General features: G+C 49.6%; 1 non-coding gene across 1 annotated transcript; it reads right to left on the reverse strand.

The window, feature by feature from the left end:
* Positions 1-7665: 7665 nt before the first annotated feature.
* LOC137162513 (small nucleolar RNA SNORD93) lies at positions 7666-7754 on the reverse strand. The gene has a single exon (XR_010922389.1). It is a non-coding gene; the product is annotated as a small nucleolar RNA SNORD93 (small nucleolar RNA).
* Positions 7755-14636: the final 6882 nt, after the last annotated feature.

The following is a 14636-nucleotide window of genomic DNA, read 5'->3' on the forward strand; positions in this document are numbered from 1 at the left end:
AGTAGGGGAATATCAGGACTCCTTGCTTGCAGAGGTAGGCCACCACCATCGGGAGAACCTTGGAGAATACCCAGGGAGCTGTAGAGAGGCAGAAAGTCAGTACTTTGTACTGGTAGTGATCTTGCTCCAGAACAAATCTAAGGAATTTCCTGTGTGATGGGTGTATGGTGATGTGAAAGGGGCCATGAACCAGTCCCTGGGTTCTAGTGCTGGGATTATCATTGCTAATGTGACCACCCTGAACCATTGAAGGTTGAACCATTGAACCTTTCACAAACTTATTGAGTTTCCCTAGGTTGAGAGTGGGTCTCCATTCCCCCACTCTTTTCTGGGTTAAGAAGTAGTGGGAGTAAAAGCCCTTCTCTCTGTGTTGTGTTGGTACTGGTTCTACAGCACCCAAGGGCAGGAGGTGGTTTATTTCCTTTCATAGTAGGTGCTCATGAGAAGGGTCCCTGAAGAGGGATGGGGAGGGAGTGTGGGTAGGGGGGAAAGAGGTAAATTGAATTGAGTAACCAGTGTTGATAATTTCTAATACCCATTTGTCCAAGGTGATGGTCTGCCATACTAGGTATAATGGGGTCAGACAGGCTCTGAAAGGAAGGACAGTTGTCGATGGTTTCAGCACTTGGAAATGAGGAAGGCATCTTGGGCCCTCAACTAAACCCTCAAAATTGCTGTTATGAGGGGGGCTGTTTATAGCTGAGATCGGAGTAGTCTGTTTTGTAGTCCCCTTTCTCTGTTTTTGTGGGTCGTATTGTCACTGTGGTTGGACATATGGGGAAGGCCTTTTTCACTGTGTTGACTGGTCTTTCACTGGCTTCCTTCTTTATGCAGATGTGCAAATGTCTAAAGACTGAAGAGTTGCCTGGAATCTTGTAGGATCTGGAGGGATTCATTTGTCTTGTATGTGAACAATTTCGGGCTCTGAAAGGGAGGATCCTCAATGGTAGACTACCTCTTTTGGAAATCCAGAGAGGGAGAGACACGAAGCCTGTTGCATAACTATGGCGGGGGCAGTGGATTGTGCCGCTGTGTCTGCCAAATCCAATGAAGCTTGTAAGGCTGTCCATGCAAGCAGGTGACCCTTTGAGATGACTGTTTTTAATTGTTCTTTTTTGTCATCAGGGATGCAATCAATAAACTCAGAAATCTTAGAATAATTTGTGTGGTTGTATTTGGCCATCAGTATGTCATAATTGATGATTCTGAATTGCAGAGTCGCTGATGAATAGGCCTTGCGTCCAAAGAGGTCTAACCACTTCCAGAGTAATGTTGTCTGTCCCATTCATTCATGGCCTCTACCACCAAGGAATTCGGTGGGGGATCTGAGAACAAAAAATCCAGACCCTTACAGGGGACATAGTACCTCTTGCCTGCACTTTTACATGTGGGTGGTATCATTGCAGAAGTCTGCACTCTCCACACATGGATATTTTACACACAAAAAAAACCTCATAGAAGATTGCCAGATAATTTTGGCTTGGTCCAACAGCTTGTGTTGAGACTGCAACTTCTTGCAAGGGTATCTCGAGTAAGTCAGCAATCCTTTTAAATAGCTCCTGGAATTGTTTAAAGTCATCAGCTGTTATGGGTGGCAGAGGCATGATGGCTTTGTCCAGAGCAGATGAAGATATATTGGTTGGTGGGTTGACTTCCTGATCCAAAATCTCTTCCTGCTCTTCAAAATCTCCTCCAGAGGCTCGGAGGGTCCACCTATCAAGGCTGATGGGGAGCATCTCAATCTCTCCCTGTGGGTGTTAGGAGGCCTAGAATACTGTTGCCTGTACACAGTCCCTGGATCCCAGTAAAGCCATTGCGGTGGGAATGGCATTGGTGATGGCATCCATGGATGTCCATAACACCCATGAGTGTCACCCCGGGGTGATATTTGGATTGCTCCAGTGGATCTGGTCTGGTGGTTGTCTGAATGGGTGAGGAGTGGCCTGAGGAGTAAATGTCCCCTTCCTCCTCCTCAATGGAAAAAGGAAGGGCCAATTTGGGGGGTGCTGTAGATTGGCACAGTACTGAGCGTGCCAGAGTAACATCAATACAGAGGAGGGGAGATTCCGGTGTTGCAGACACATCTTACTCAGGCTCTTTCAAATCTGGTCTGTCTTCCCCCTCCTGAGCTGTCTGGCTCCCTTTTAAACCTTTCCTCTAGCTGCAGCAGGTTCTGCAGTTGTGGTGGAGAGGAGTCACCTGGGCCCAGAACTGCTCCAAAACCCTTTCTGTCTCAGCATGGGGTTTACACACCCCATAATGCTTTCATTTTGAGGGCCCAGAAGGTGTAATGTGAGTGACCCCAGTGTAGATTCACTTAGAGACTGAATCACCTAGTAATCTGTCAAAACCCAATGTGTTACAACCATTTTTCAAAACTGATCTTCAAATATCAGCTTGCTCCTGTTTTTCTCAGTTCGGGTTATCATGCATTGTCAACTTCTGACACCACTTCCCCAGATGCCCCTTACAGCCCCGCTGAACAGTCCAGTCATCCATAACTAGGCGTGGCAGGATTCGATTGAAATCACTAGGTGTTGGGAAATGTAAATTTCAGCTGACACACTGAAATCGATGGGGGAAAAATACATCCCGAGGTGAGAGTTGGCACTAGTGCAGCCCCCACCCCTGGCGCCTGCAGGGGTCAAGTGTCACTGGCTCTGCAGCAGCAAAGAGAGCCACCTGCAGTCCTGCTGTCATGGACCCGCTCCCTTACTCCCATGGCACAGTGTAGCTGTGGAGGGCTCCCTGTGCTGCATCAGGGCTGGTGACACCTGATCCTTGCGGGGAAGGCTGCAGTCCTGGCAGGGCAGAACAGAGATTTTTGGCCAGGGTCACGAGGTGGGGAGTCCCCTGCCATGGGAGGGAAGCCATCCCTGGCAGGAGCCATTCAGCGGCAGAGTGGCATGGGCTCGTCCTCCTTCTCCTCACCATTTTGGCTGGGGCTGAGGGTGAGGGGGGTGGCTTTTTCCCCCTATCTAGACAATTGGCTGCTGGTGGCTTTGTCTGTCACTGAGGTGATGACAGCAGTCACAGCCCTCCACTTGCTTCTTGCCTCACTGGGCGTCTGTGTCAATGAGGAGAAATCCATGCTTTTCCTGACACAGAAGATTCACTTCATTGGAGTGTGCCTGGACTCCATTACAGTGCGAGCTTTCCACCCAACAGACCACTTAGCTATCCTCACGGCCCGCATGAAGACCCTGCGCTGCAACCTGCACACAACAGTGCACCGCTGTCTCTGCCTCCTCGGCCACATGGCAGCCTGCACCTATGTGACACCACATGCATGCCTCCTTATGCACTGCCTACAGCTCTTGGTCTGAAGGCCCAACATCGCCCACCTGAACTCGTCCTTGACCATCCCCAGCTGGGTCTGCTCCTCTCTTATCTGGTGGACTGATCCTACCAAAGTGCTCTGAGGCACCCCATTAGCCATCTCTGTCCCCATAGCCACCCTCACCACAGATTCCTCCTGGTGGTGTGGACTGGGGTGCACAGGTGACGAGCCATGCCACGCAGGGGAAGTGGACTCCCAGGGAGACATGCATGCACATCAACACACTGGAGCTGTGCGCAGTCTGCCAGGCCTGCCACGCTTTCCTACCTCTGCTCCGTGAAGAACACATCAAGATCCTCTCAGACAACACCACTGCCGTGATGTACGTAAACAGACAGGGCAGCACCAGATCCCAGTCACTCTGCACGGACGCCATCAATCTCTGGAACTGGTGTCTCCACCACAATATCGTGCCCCATTCAACATGCCTCCCGGGGGCGCAGAATTCCCTGGCAGACACACTCAGCAGGACCTGGTACCTCAACCACGAATGGGAACTCCATGACCCCACTCTCTGCTCTATCTTCTATGCCTGTAGCACTCCACATTTAGGACCTTTTTGCCACCCATGCAAACCGTGAGTTCCCCCTCTACTGCTCCAGTGGGGCCAGGAGTCGGGAGTACAAGGCAACGTCCTCTTTCTTCCATGGCGTGATGGTCTTTGGTATGCTTTTCCTCCAGTTCCCATTCTTCCCCAGGTTCTCTGCAAGATCTGCCAAGACCGAGTCAGGGATCCTGAAAGCCCTGTGCTGGCCATGACAGTTCTGGTTTCCCAATCAACTTAGACATTGTTGGTGCCGCTGTAGTTGTAGCGGTTGTCGGTACTGCTGTGGCTGTGCTATGTGCTAGGGAGCAGTAGGTGGTGCCATAGACTGCAGCGATGCTGAGCTAACGGTGCTGCATGTTTAAGCAGCTCCGTCAGTACTGTGGAGGAGGAAGTAAGCCTCTGTTTGGCACTTCTCTCAGAGCCCACCCACTTAGGGTCTTTGGCTTTCGCAGTACCAGCAGTACTGAAGGATTCCACCAACTCATAGGTGCTCAACTGTGCTGTGGTCGGTACTGAGTGTGTCGAATGAGCCAGGGATCATTTCTTTTTAGCTGGTTTCCTGGAAGAGAACGTTACTCATCTTGTGCAGTAACTGACATTCTTCGAGATGTGTGTCCCTGTGGGTGCTCCACTTTAGATGTTCGTGCACCCCTGCACTCGTAATCAGAGATTTGTAGTAGCAGTGCTTGGTTGGGTCGCACATGCACAGTCCCTGTCTTGTGCCACTTCAGGTGATTATCTTGCACTTTGTGACTAATCCCCCTGCCCCTTTGTTCCTTCTCTACTGCAGAGCTATTATTGTGAAACGCCAAAGTAGAGGGGAGAAGGGAGGAAAGTGGAGACCCACAGGGGGACACATCTCAAAGAACCTCAGTTACTGTAAAGGGTGAGTAACTTTCTCCTCTTCTTCCAGTGATGTCCCTGTGGGTGCCCCACTTTAGGTGACTTAAGAGCAATGGCTTCCGATGGAAGGAGGGGGCTTCGGAGTTGAAGTCGTGGCAGATGACAATGTGGTAAGTTTGAATAGTGCATCAGAAGTTGCATGTTGTTCTAGTGGATAATGTTGTGCAAATGTATGATCTGAGGCCCAAGTTGCTGCTTTACAGCTGTCCTCAATGGGGATATTGTTGAGGAATGCTATGGAAGGCCCTGGTGGAATATATGTGAATCTCCATAGGGGTTGTAGATTGTATTGGAAATCACATAGTTTGATACAGTCTGAAATCCATCTGGAAAGTCTCTGTTTAGATATGACATCTCCATTTGAATGTTCAGTGATTGAGACAAATAATTCTGTAGACTTGTGGAATGTTTTTGTTCTGTCATTGTAAAATACCAGTGCCCTGAGGACATCTAAGGCATGGAGTGTTGACTCCCATCTGCTCCCTTAGGGTTTTGGGTAGAATGTTGGTAGGTGGATGGGTTGGTTGAGGTGGAATGATGAGGCAACTTTAGGTTAAAAACTTGGGATGTGGTCTCAAGGCAACTCTATCTTTGAAGAAGATTGTGTGAGGTGGGTGTACCATGAGGGATCCCAGTTCTCCCACTCATCTGGCTGATGTGATGGCGATGAGAAATGCTACATTCATTGAAAGATGGAGGAGGGAGTAAGTCGCCAATGGTCCAAATGGAGGTCCAGTGATACCCCGGAGGACTAGGTTGAGATCCCATGATGGGGTAGGTGTTCTTACCTCTGGGTAAATATTGTTGAGGCCTTTAAGAAATGGTTTGGTGATCGAGTGTGCAAAAATCAGTAGGTCATCCATTTTGTGGTGGAACGCTGTGATAGTTGAAAGGTGTACCCTGACTGAACTCATGGAAAGGCCTGGTTTCTTAAGTTCTAGTAAGTAGTCCTGTAATAGGGGCACATGAACACCTAAAGTGGAGCACGCACAGGGACATCACTCGAAGAAGAAGGGGAGGTTGTTGCCTGTTTTTTGACCAACTTCTTCTGTGAGAGTGGTGGGGAATGTCTGTTGGAGGCCATTGCTGGGGTTGGCTGAGAACGGTGTCCAGGAGGGGGGGTTTCTGCAGTCCAGGGACGGAAGCCAGGCACGGTGACTTTTCCATCAAGATAAGTTTTAAATTGAGGTCCCTTGCTTTTTTGGCATGAGGCTTGAGGTTGTAGCAATGGGGGCACTTTTGAAGTCCGTGTGTCTCGCCCACACAACGGACACACTGAGAGTTCCTGTCACTGACCTGGATTGCCTCCCAGCAAAAAAAAACACCATTTAAACCCTGGGGATTCAGGCATGCCCTGTCAGTAGCATTCCTCCATGTGAAGCAGGTTAAAGCTACACTACATTATAAAGGTGAACAAAATAGTATATACACTACACTACACACACACTTTATATTCTATTATATACACTGTTCTTTATATACACACTCAATTTCTCCCTGAATTGGATGAGGTGTTCTGGATAAGCCAAGCAGAAAAGGTCTCGGAGGAAATCCTAACACTGCCCCTGTCACATATTCAGACCTAAAATGAAGATGAAAAATGTGGTGGCTTTAATTTGCACTTACTTATACATTATTGTTCATGCTTTTTACCCCTTTGTGATAAAGTAGTAAGAAAAATGTTCCATTCTGGCCTTTCAAATGCCTGAAGAACTGTATGAGCTGGGATCAGAGCTTCAACCAGTGCCAATGGAGCTATGACAACTCACACAAGCTGAGGATCTGACCCTTGATCTATAAATGGTTCATTCTGAATATGTTTGCCAGCCCAAGCTCTGCAGTTCTAAATATTTTTTCCAAAAGGCCATGCAAGCACATGGACCATATATCCTTTTCCTGGATTAAGCTTGTTCAGTCTCAAAATGCTAGTTAATATGGCCAGTTCATGCAAAAAGATTTGCTTTAGGAGTCAACAGAGCATTTTACAGGAAGCAATGGAAAGCACATGTGACCCTCGTTGCTGCTGTCTTCTTTTATGTAGGCAGAGGCCCTGCAAGCTATTGAAATCAGATTACCAGTGTAGTATTTTTTTACTTTACAAACACATGCTTTCGTGCTGCTATCTAATGGATTGAAAACAAAAATAGCATCTAAAAACAACAACCTTCCCAGTGCCTCCAACTAGTGCTTTTTAATCCTTAAATGGATAGAGGATACATTGCCATATTAGAACACAGCTGGAAAGTGTCCTATAAGGTCATTGTATTCACAGCACTGGCAAAATAGGCTATGCCAAGATTAAAGTTATATACAGTAACTGGTCTCTAAAATTATTGGTTGTACTCTCTTGAAAGTGCCAGATTTTTTTTTAATTGCTTGAACCTGCTAATTTGCTCATATGTGGATTGTAGGTGGTCGGTGATTGTGTAAAAATTGCTGAATATAGTCTAGATAAGTTTTGTTGCATAGGGAGCAAAATCTGACACCATTTAAAAACATATTGAAGTGCTATTTTTAATGAAATTGTGTCAGAATTTCAATTCTATTCAATTTCAATAGCATTTAATCCTGATACTTTATTAAAGGTGAGCTCTAGTGGGGCAGATTTGTCCGCCCTTTTCTAGTTCATAGCAAAAACGTAGTGAAAATCAATGCGCTCTACTTAATCCCGTACAATCTTTATACCAGCTGTTATAGCAATTTATTCTTCAGATCCAGGAGTTCTATTTGCTAGTCTTAGCAAATAATAGTTTATAACTAGGTATTCAAAGAGGAAAATCTTTCTAAATCTATTGTGCTTTCACTAATAGAAGTGCAAATAATAAAAGTTTTAATTTAAAAACAAACATTCTTAGATATATTATGGATGTCAGTTTGGCCTCAGGTAAATCCTTTAACCCATCAGATTTGTGCATATCATTGTGAATAGGTATGCAATCAGATGATGGTTTTCATCATTGGCCAGAAATTCCATTCACAATACCATACAGCTACAATATTTAATAAATTATGTATTTAAAGTTTAAGTAAATTCTTGAAAGATATACCTTCACAGGAAGCAGCAGCTGAATATTAAACAACTGTTTGCATCTTCATTACCGAACCTAGGGTGGAGAGAGAAAAAGTTGAAGTTTGGCATTAGAACACTTTGTGCAGGAATTTATTAGTTAATAACCAATTAAGACAGCAGCTGTTTTTATAGCAAAAGTTCACAGTGATCTTGAGTACCGGCTCACCTCAGACAGGTGTTTCTCTTACTCGTTTCTGTTATTGTAAAGAATAACTTCATTCTCTTAATGGATTTAGATTCAAACTCTACTTAACTCTCAGCTTCATTTTTTATTTCTAATACCTATCTAGTTTAATTGTGTTCTCATATTGTATTAAATAAATAGGCAGCCAAACATTCTGTTTATTTGACCTCTCCTGATCACTTCAGTAATTATTTCTTAATAGGGATTTCACAGTACCACTTTTTCAGAAGTATGCAATAGCAAAATGTGACTTTCAGCATCCAAACACAATTTCATAAGCAGAACACTTTAAGGTTGTAGTAACCTTTGCTCCTCATACCCTTTCAGAACATAACTCCCAAAACTCAAACATCAGAAAAACCAAGAAATGCAGAGCTAAGGTCCTCTTACAAGAAATGTAGCATTACCAGAGAACAACAGGAAATGCAGAGTTAGGATGACACTTCCCACACAATGCAAAATGAATTCTGCCCATTTTTATCCCTCTCCTAAGAAGTCTCTGGGGGAGATCACAATACCTTACCCCTCACTTAGCCATTTTGTGAAGTGTGATCTCTGCAAACTAGCAGCATGTATTCCCAGATCAGTAGTGCTGCACTGAGCATTGTGGAACTCGACTGGATTGTCTGAATAGGGGTGCCGAATTGGAGTTAAGCAGGCACAGAGAAATGGCAGCTTTGGTTGGGAAGGAGTAAGGTCTTATTATTGTCCCAGTTTCTATTGCCAACCCCAAAAGGGCAGAGTATTACAGAAGTCTGATGTTTCTATTGCCTCCTTATGTTCTTTACTATTTACAGTGATTTGTGGTCTAAGCATCAAGTATGAAGTACTTGCAGTAGATTCCCTGAAATCATGAATTCCAGCCTCCACAGGGTCAGCTCAGATCTTTGTTTTTTCAAAGCGGATGAGTTTCATGCAGTTTTCTTGATAGTGGTTTTAAAAGGAAACTTCAAAACCAGAAGTCTTAGAGGCACAGCAGAGCTATCAAGACACTTTCTGTGTAACAGTAGAAGTTACAGTGCCCCTGACAAGTTAGCCTGTGGCTAATATTACTCCTTACTTCAGTGACACTACTGTAAAAGGTAATGCTTTGGACTCATGCCACAGCACTTTTACAAAAGCTGGGATTTCTTTGTAGATTTTATCTGAAGGATCTGGAATTCTTTGGGATGAACGGTACTATGTGCTCAGAATAAACAAAATGATTGGTTCTTCTTTGAGTGATTGCTCATGTCCATTCCACTATAGGTGTGTGCATGGTTCCCGGAACTTTTTCCTCCTTAGCAGATCCCGTAGGGTTGGCTCCAGTGCCCCCTGGAGCCCTGCGCACATGCCACAGTATATGAGGCGCCGCCAGCCCTACGCCCCCTCAGTTCCTTCTTTCCACCCGTGATGGTTGCTGGAACTAGCCTTGCTCTCAGCAAGTCCTATTCCCTTTGTTTGAATTTGTTTGTTATTCTAAGTAGTTTAGTTAGTTAAGTAGTTGTTAAGTGTAGTTAGAGATAAGGCAAGTCCCTGCGTGGACTTAGAGAAGCTGGGCTATGCGTCGGTCGCCAGGATTCAAACCGTGTGCCAAACAGTGACCCCCACAACTGATGCCTTAAGTGCTTGGGGGAGGCACACAGAAAAGACAAGTGCAAGATCTTTTAAACTGAGGACTCAGAAGGACCGAGAAATCTGGTTAAAAGTCCTGCTGATGGAGGCAGCGCTCCACACAGTGTTTGAGCGGCCCACTCCACCTCGGCACCAAGTGTGACCTCGGTGCAGACTGCACCGCCGGCACTGGCCTCAACTCGGCACTGCGCAACATTGCCGGCACTGAGGAGGACGACGGCATGCGTGGAGCGCGGACACTCCCCTGTGCCGTTGGTATGGGCAGAGTCAAGTACAGAGATGCACTGAACTCAGCCCATCGAGACTCTTTCTCTGGTGCCTGCATCTCTGGTCAGGGAACCTCCCCCGACTCCTGGGAGTGGGAGAGTGCCCCTGCCGACGCTGTCGACACCGGAGGTTTTTCAGGAAGCCTGCTTCGACTCAGGATGAGGAGTCTCCCTCTTGGCACTGACGTTGATCTCCGGCACTGGACACAGCACAGGCCAGGAGGGGGCACCGGTCGAGGTCTGCCAGGTGGCGCTCGGACAGCTCCCGCTCCAGATCCCCGGCACCGAGTTCGCCCACACTGAGGCAGCACAGAACTCGGTCGCCATCGGAGGACCCGGCACTGAGGAGTTTGCCCGCACCAAGGTGGCGCAGAACCTGGTCGCCATCGGAGGACCCGGCACCACGCAGTCCATGATGCGGAACCCGGTCCCTGGAGTCCGGCTCGGCACTGAGGAGTTCGGAGTGGTGCCGGTCTCAGTCACCGAAAGGCAAGCGGCAGCGGAAATCATCGGTACAGAGATGATGCTCCGGTACCTCTAGCTCTTCGGAGCGCACCTCTGGTCGTCAGCACTGCTCGCGGCGATGGAGGCGGTCCTCATCGTCCTCCAGGTCGGAGGCATTGAGAGGGTGGCACCCCGGACCGAGGATGTGCACGTCACCGCTGGTCCAGTGGCTCGGGGTCTCCAATGGGGGACAGTTGTCAGGAGAGCCGACACCCCCACAAAGCATTACAGCCTGTGGCGCAGTCAGCCCTGGGTTGGCCCGAGGGTCAATGGCCACAACAATGGCCTTATTGGGCCCCATGGGGTATCCAGATGGGGCCTGGGCCCCAATCCACCCTATCATCGGGGGTATGGTTCGTGCCTCCGGCACAGGAGAAGGCCCGTAGACACCACTCCTCCGACGAGGAGTCAGACCCCATGGAGGGACCCTCAACGAGTGCAATCCTTCATCAGGAGTGGGAGCACCCGCAGCACGCGCCTCTGCAGTCGTCTTCATCCTCACCGGACGAGGCAGTCTCCCGGGACCACATGGCGCCACTGGAGGATTTCAGAGCGCACCAGGAACTCCTCAAGAGGGTGGCCTCTGACTTGGGGCTGGAGGTAAAGGAGTTGGAAGAGGCCGATGATAGCCTCTTTAATGTGCTGGTGGTGACTGACGCAGCGAGAGTGGCCCTACCAGTCCACAAAAGGGTCCTCAAAATCGTAAAGGCCCTGTGGCAAACCCCTTCCTTGGTCGCCCCTATGTCAAAGGTGGCCGAGAAAAAGTATTATGTCCCGGCCGAAGGGGTTTGAGTATCAGTTCACTCACCCCGCCCCAGGAACCCTGGTGGTAGATGCGGCCAACCAGCAGGACAGGCAAGGCCAGCCAGGACCCACTCCCAAGAACAAAGACAACAAAAAGCTGGATTTGTTTGAGAGAGAGGTTTATTCCACAGCAAGCCTGTAATTCAGGATTGCCAACCATCAGGCCCTCCTGGGTAGATATAATTTCAACCTGTGGAACTCCCTCAGGTGGTTCGCTGAGGCCCTCTCCCAGGACCAGGCCACAGACTTTACCACCTTCGGGGAGGAAGGAACCACGGTAGCTAGGGCAACGCTCCAGATGTCCAGTGACACTGCTGACTCTTCGGGTAGGGCCATAGCCTCCGCCATCTCCATGAGCTGCAATCCTCGGGCCTGTCCCAGGAGGTGCAGCAATCGATTCAGGATCTTCCCTTTAATGGGTCGGCCCTATTTTCTGACCAGACCAATGCAAAGTTGCACAGTCTGAAAGACTCCAGGGCCACGCTTCACTCCCTGGGCCTGTACACGCCCCAGGCTTCCAGGTGTCAGTCATGGCCCCAAGTGCAGCAGCAGCCAAGGCCTCCACCTAGGCCCTTTCAGCCCTAAAGAAATAGGGACAGGAATAGGGGGTTTAGAAGGAGGAATCAGCCCCCCAGCTCATCTTCAGCTCCCCAGCAGGGGCCCCCCAGGGGGTCAGGCAACCAGAGGAGACAGTTTTGATGGTGAGCCCGAGGGTGGCGCCCCTACTGCTCTCTTGGATCTGCCCACCCCTTCCTAAACAGGTTAAGGCCCTTCTATCCCGAATGGGCAAAGATCACGTCGGACCGCTGGGTCCTTGGGATAGTCTTAGGGGGCTATGCCCTAGAGTTTACATCTACCCCCCCATCAACCCTCCCACTATGTCCCTCTTCAGAGACCCCTCTCACGAGCAACTCCTCTTGCAGGAAGTGGACACCCTCCTCAACATAGGAGCGGTGGAAATGGTCCCTCAAGACAGAAGGGGGAAGGGTTTCTATTCGAGGTACTTCCTCATCCCCAAGGCGAAGGGGGGTCTGAGACCCATATTAGACCTGCGTCATCTAAACAAATCTGTCAAACGACTCAGGTTTCACATTGTCTCCCTGGCCTCCATAATCCCTTCCCTGGATCCAGGAGACTGGTATGCCGCCCTTGACCTCAAGGATGCAAAATTTCATGTGTCTATCCTCCCGAGCCACAGGCGCTTTCTTCGCTTCATGGTAGCTGGCTCCGACTACCAATTTACAGCCCTGCCCTTTGGCCTATCTTCAGTTCTAAGGGTGTTCACAATGCATGGAGGTAGTGGCTGCCCACCTGAGATGAAAGGGTGTGCAAATTTTTCCTTACCTGGACAATTGACTGATCAGGGGCAGGTCCAGGTCCCAAGTGCAGGAGAGCGTGACCCTCACTTCCTCCACATGCAGCAGGCTGGGACTGCTCATAAACGAGCAGAATCCACACTAACCCCAGTGCAACGTATAGAATTAATTGGAGCCACTCTGGATGCTTCCCACGCCAGAGCCTTCCTGCCTCAACCACGTTTCGAGGCGATGGTCTCTATCATCTCCCAGCTGCACCGATGCCCCACGACAACAGCCAGGCACTGCCTACAGCTGTTAGGCCACATGGTGGCCTGCAGGTACATAGTGAGACTAGTTCGCCTGAGGCTCAGATCACTTCAGGCGTGGTTGGCCTCGGTATATGTGCTGAGCAGACACCCATTGGACTGGGTGGTCACAGTTCCCTCGCCCGTCTTAGCCTCCCTAAACTGGTGGCGGACTCCCAGGGCAGTGATGAAGGGCGTTCCGTTCAGGGAACTGGTTCTGTTGGTCACCCTAATTTCCGACGCTTTGGATGTCGGATGGGGAGCCCACATCAGCGCCAACCTAGGCACTCAGGGGCTCTGGTCGGGGGAGGCGAGGCGCCTGCACATCAACATGAAGGAGCAGAGAGCCATTTGCCTAGTGTGCAAGGTGTTCCTCCAATTCCTGATAAGCAGAGTGGTGCAGGTGCTGACAGACAACACCGCAGCCATGTTTTACATAAACAGGCAGGGGGGAGTGCGCTCGTCAGCCCTCTGCAAGGAAGCTATCATGAGGCACGATTTCCACTTGACTGCCTCTCACCTCCCGGGAGTGAGGAACGACGAAGTGGATCATCTCAGCAGGTCGTTTCTACCCCGCCATGACTGGTCGTTGCACCTGGAGCTAGTGACTACGATCTTCCAGAAGTGGGGTGTTCCCCAACTGGACCTATTCACGTCAGCCTGGAACACGAAGTGCCCGAGGTTCTGCTCGCTCTGGGATCGTGAGACTGGGTCGATTTCTGACGTGTTCCTACATCCTCATGTACGCGTTCCCGCCCAGTCCGCTCCTGCTCAAAGTCCTGCTGAAAATAAAGACGGACAGGGCGGACGTTATACTCATCCCTCCAGCCTAGCTGAGACAGCACTGGTTCAGCATGCTGCTGGACCTTTCGATTGCTCCGCCCCTGGAGCTCCCGAGGCAGCATGACCTTCTATCCCAGGACCATGGTTGCCTGTTGCACCCGGACCTGGACTCCCTGTACCTCACGGCCTGGAGGCTCTGTGGCTGACAGAGGGATAGAGAGCCTGCTCGGTGCAGGTCCAACAAGTCCTGCTTGGCAGCAGGAAGCCTTCTACACAGGTTGTGTATTGGGCTAAGTGGAGGTGGTTTACCTGTTGGGTGGAGTCCCGGGGTATTCCACCCAGTCTCTCGCCTATAGAGGTGATCCTGGAATACCTGCTCCAGCTAAAGCTCCAGGGTCTGGCGTTGGCCTCGTTGGAAGGTTCACTTGGCGGCCATTTCGGCCTTCCATCAGCCACTAGAGAGGAGATCCCTGTTCTCCCACCCCATGTTGGTCAGGTTCCTCAAGGTGGTGGAGAGGCTTTATCCGCAGGTCCGTGACTCAGTGCTTCCCTGGGATCTCAACCTGGTCCTCTCGAGACTCATGGGGCCCCCCTTTGAACCTATAGCTTCATGCCCTCTGCTCCTGCTTTCATGGAAGGTAGTCTTCCTGGTGGCCATTACCTCGGCAAGAAGGGTCTCCAAAATTAGGGCCTTGACCTCAGAGCCCCCTTATACAGTATTCTATAAGGATAAGGTGCAGTTGAGGCCGCTTCCAGCCTTCCTGCCCAAGATGGTTTCCCAATTTCATTGTAACCAAGATATTTTTCTCCCCATGTCTTTTTCCGAACTGCACGGTTCGGAGGAGGAGAGGAGATGGCATTCGCTGGACGTGAGACGAGCCCTGGCCTTCTACATCGAGCGTACAAAGCTGTTCCTGAAATCAACGCAGCTGTTCATCGCAGTGGCTGACCGGATGAAAGGCTCACTTGTCTCCACCCAGCGCATCTCCTCGTGGATTACATCATGCATCAAGTTCTG

The sequence above is a fragment of the Emydura macquarii genome, unplaced genomic scaffold (genome assembly GCF_026122565.2).
Source record: "Emydura macquarii macquarii isolate MOO-44397 ecotype Brisbane River unplaced genomic scaffold, CSIRO-AGI_Emac_v2 contig_2422, whole genome shotgun sequence".
Taxonomy (NCBI): domain Eukaryota; kingdom Metazoa; phylum Chordata; order Testudines; family Chelidae; genus Emydura; species Emydura macquarii.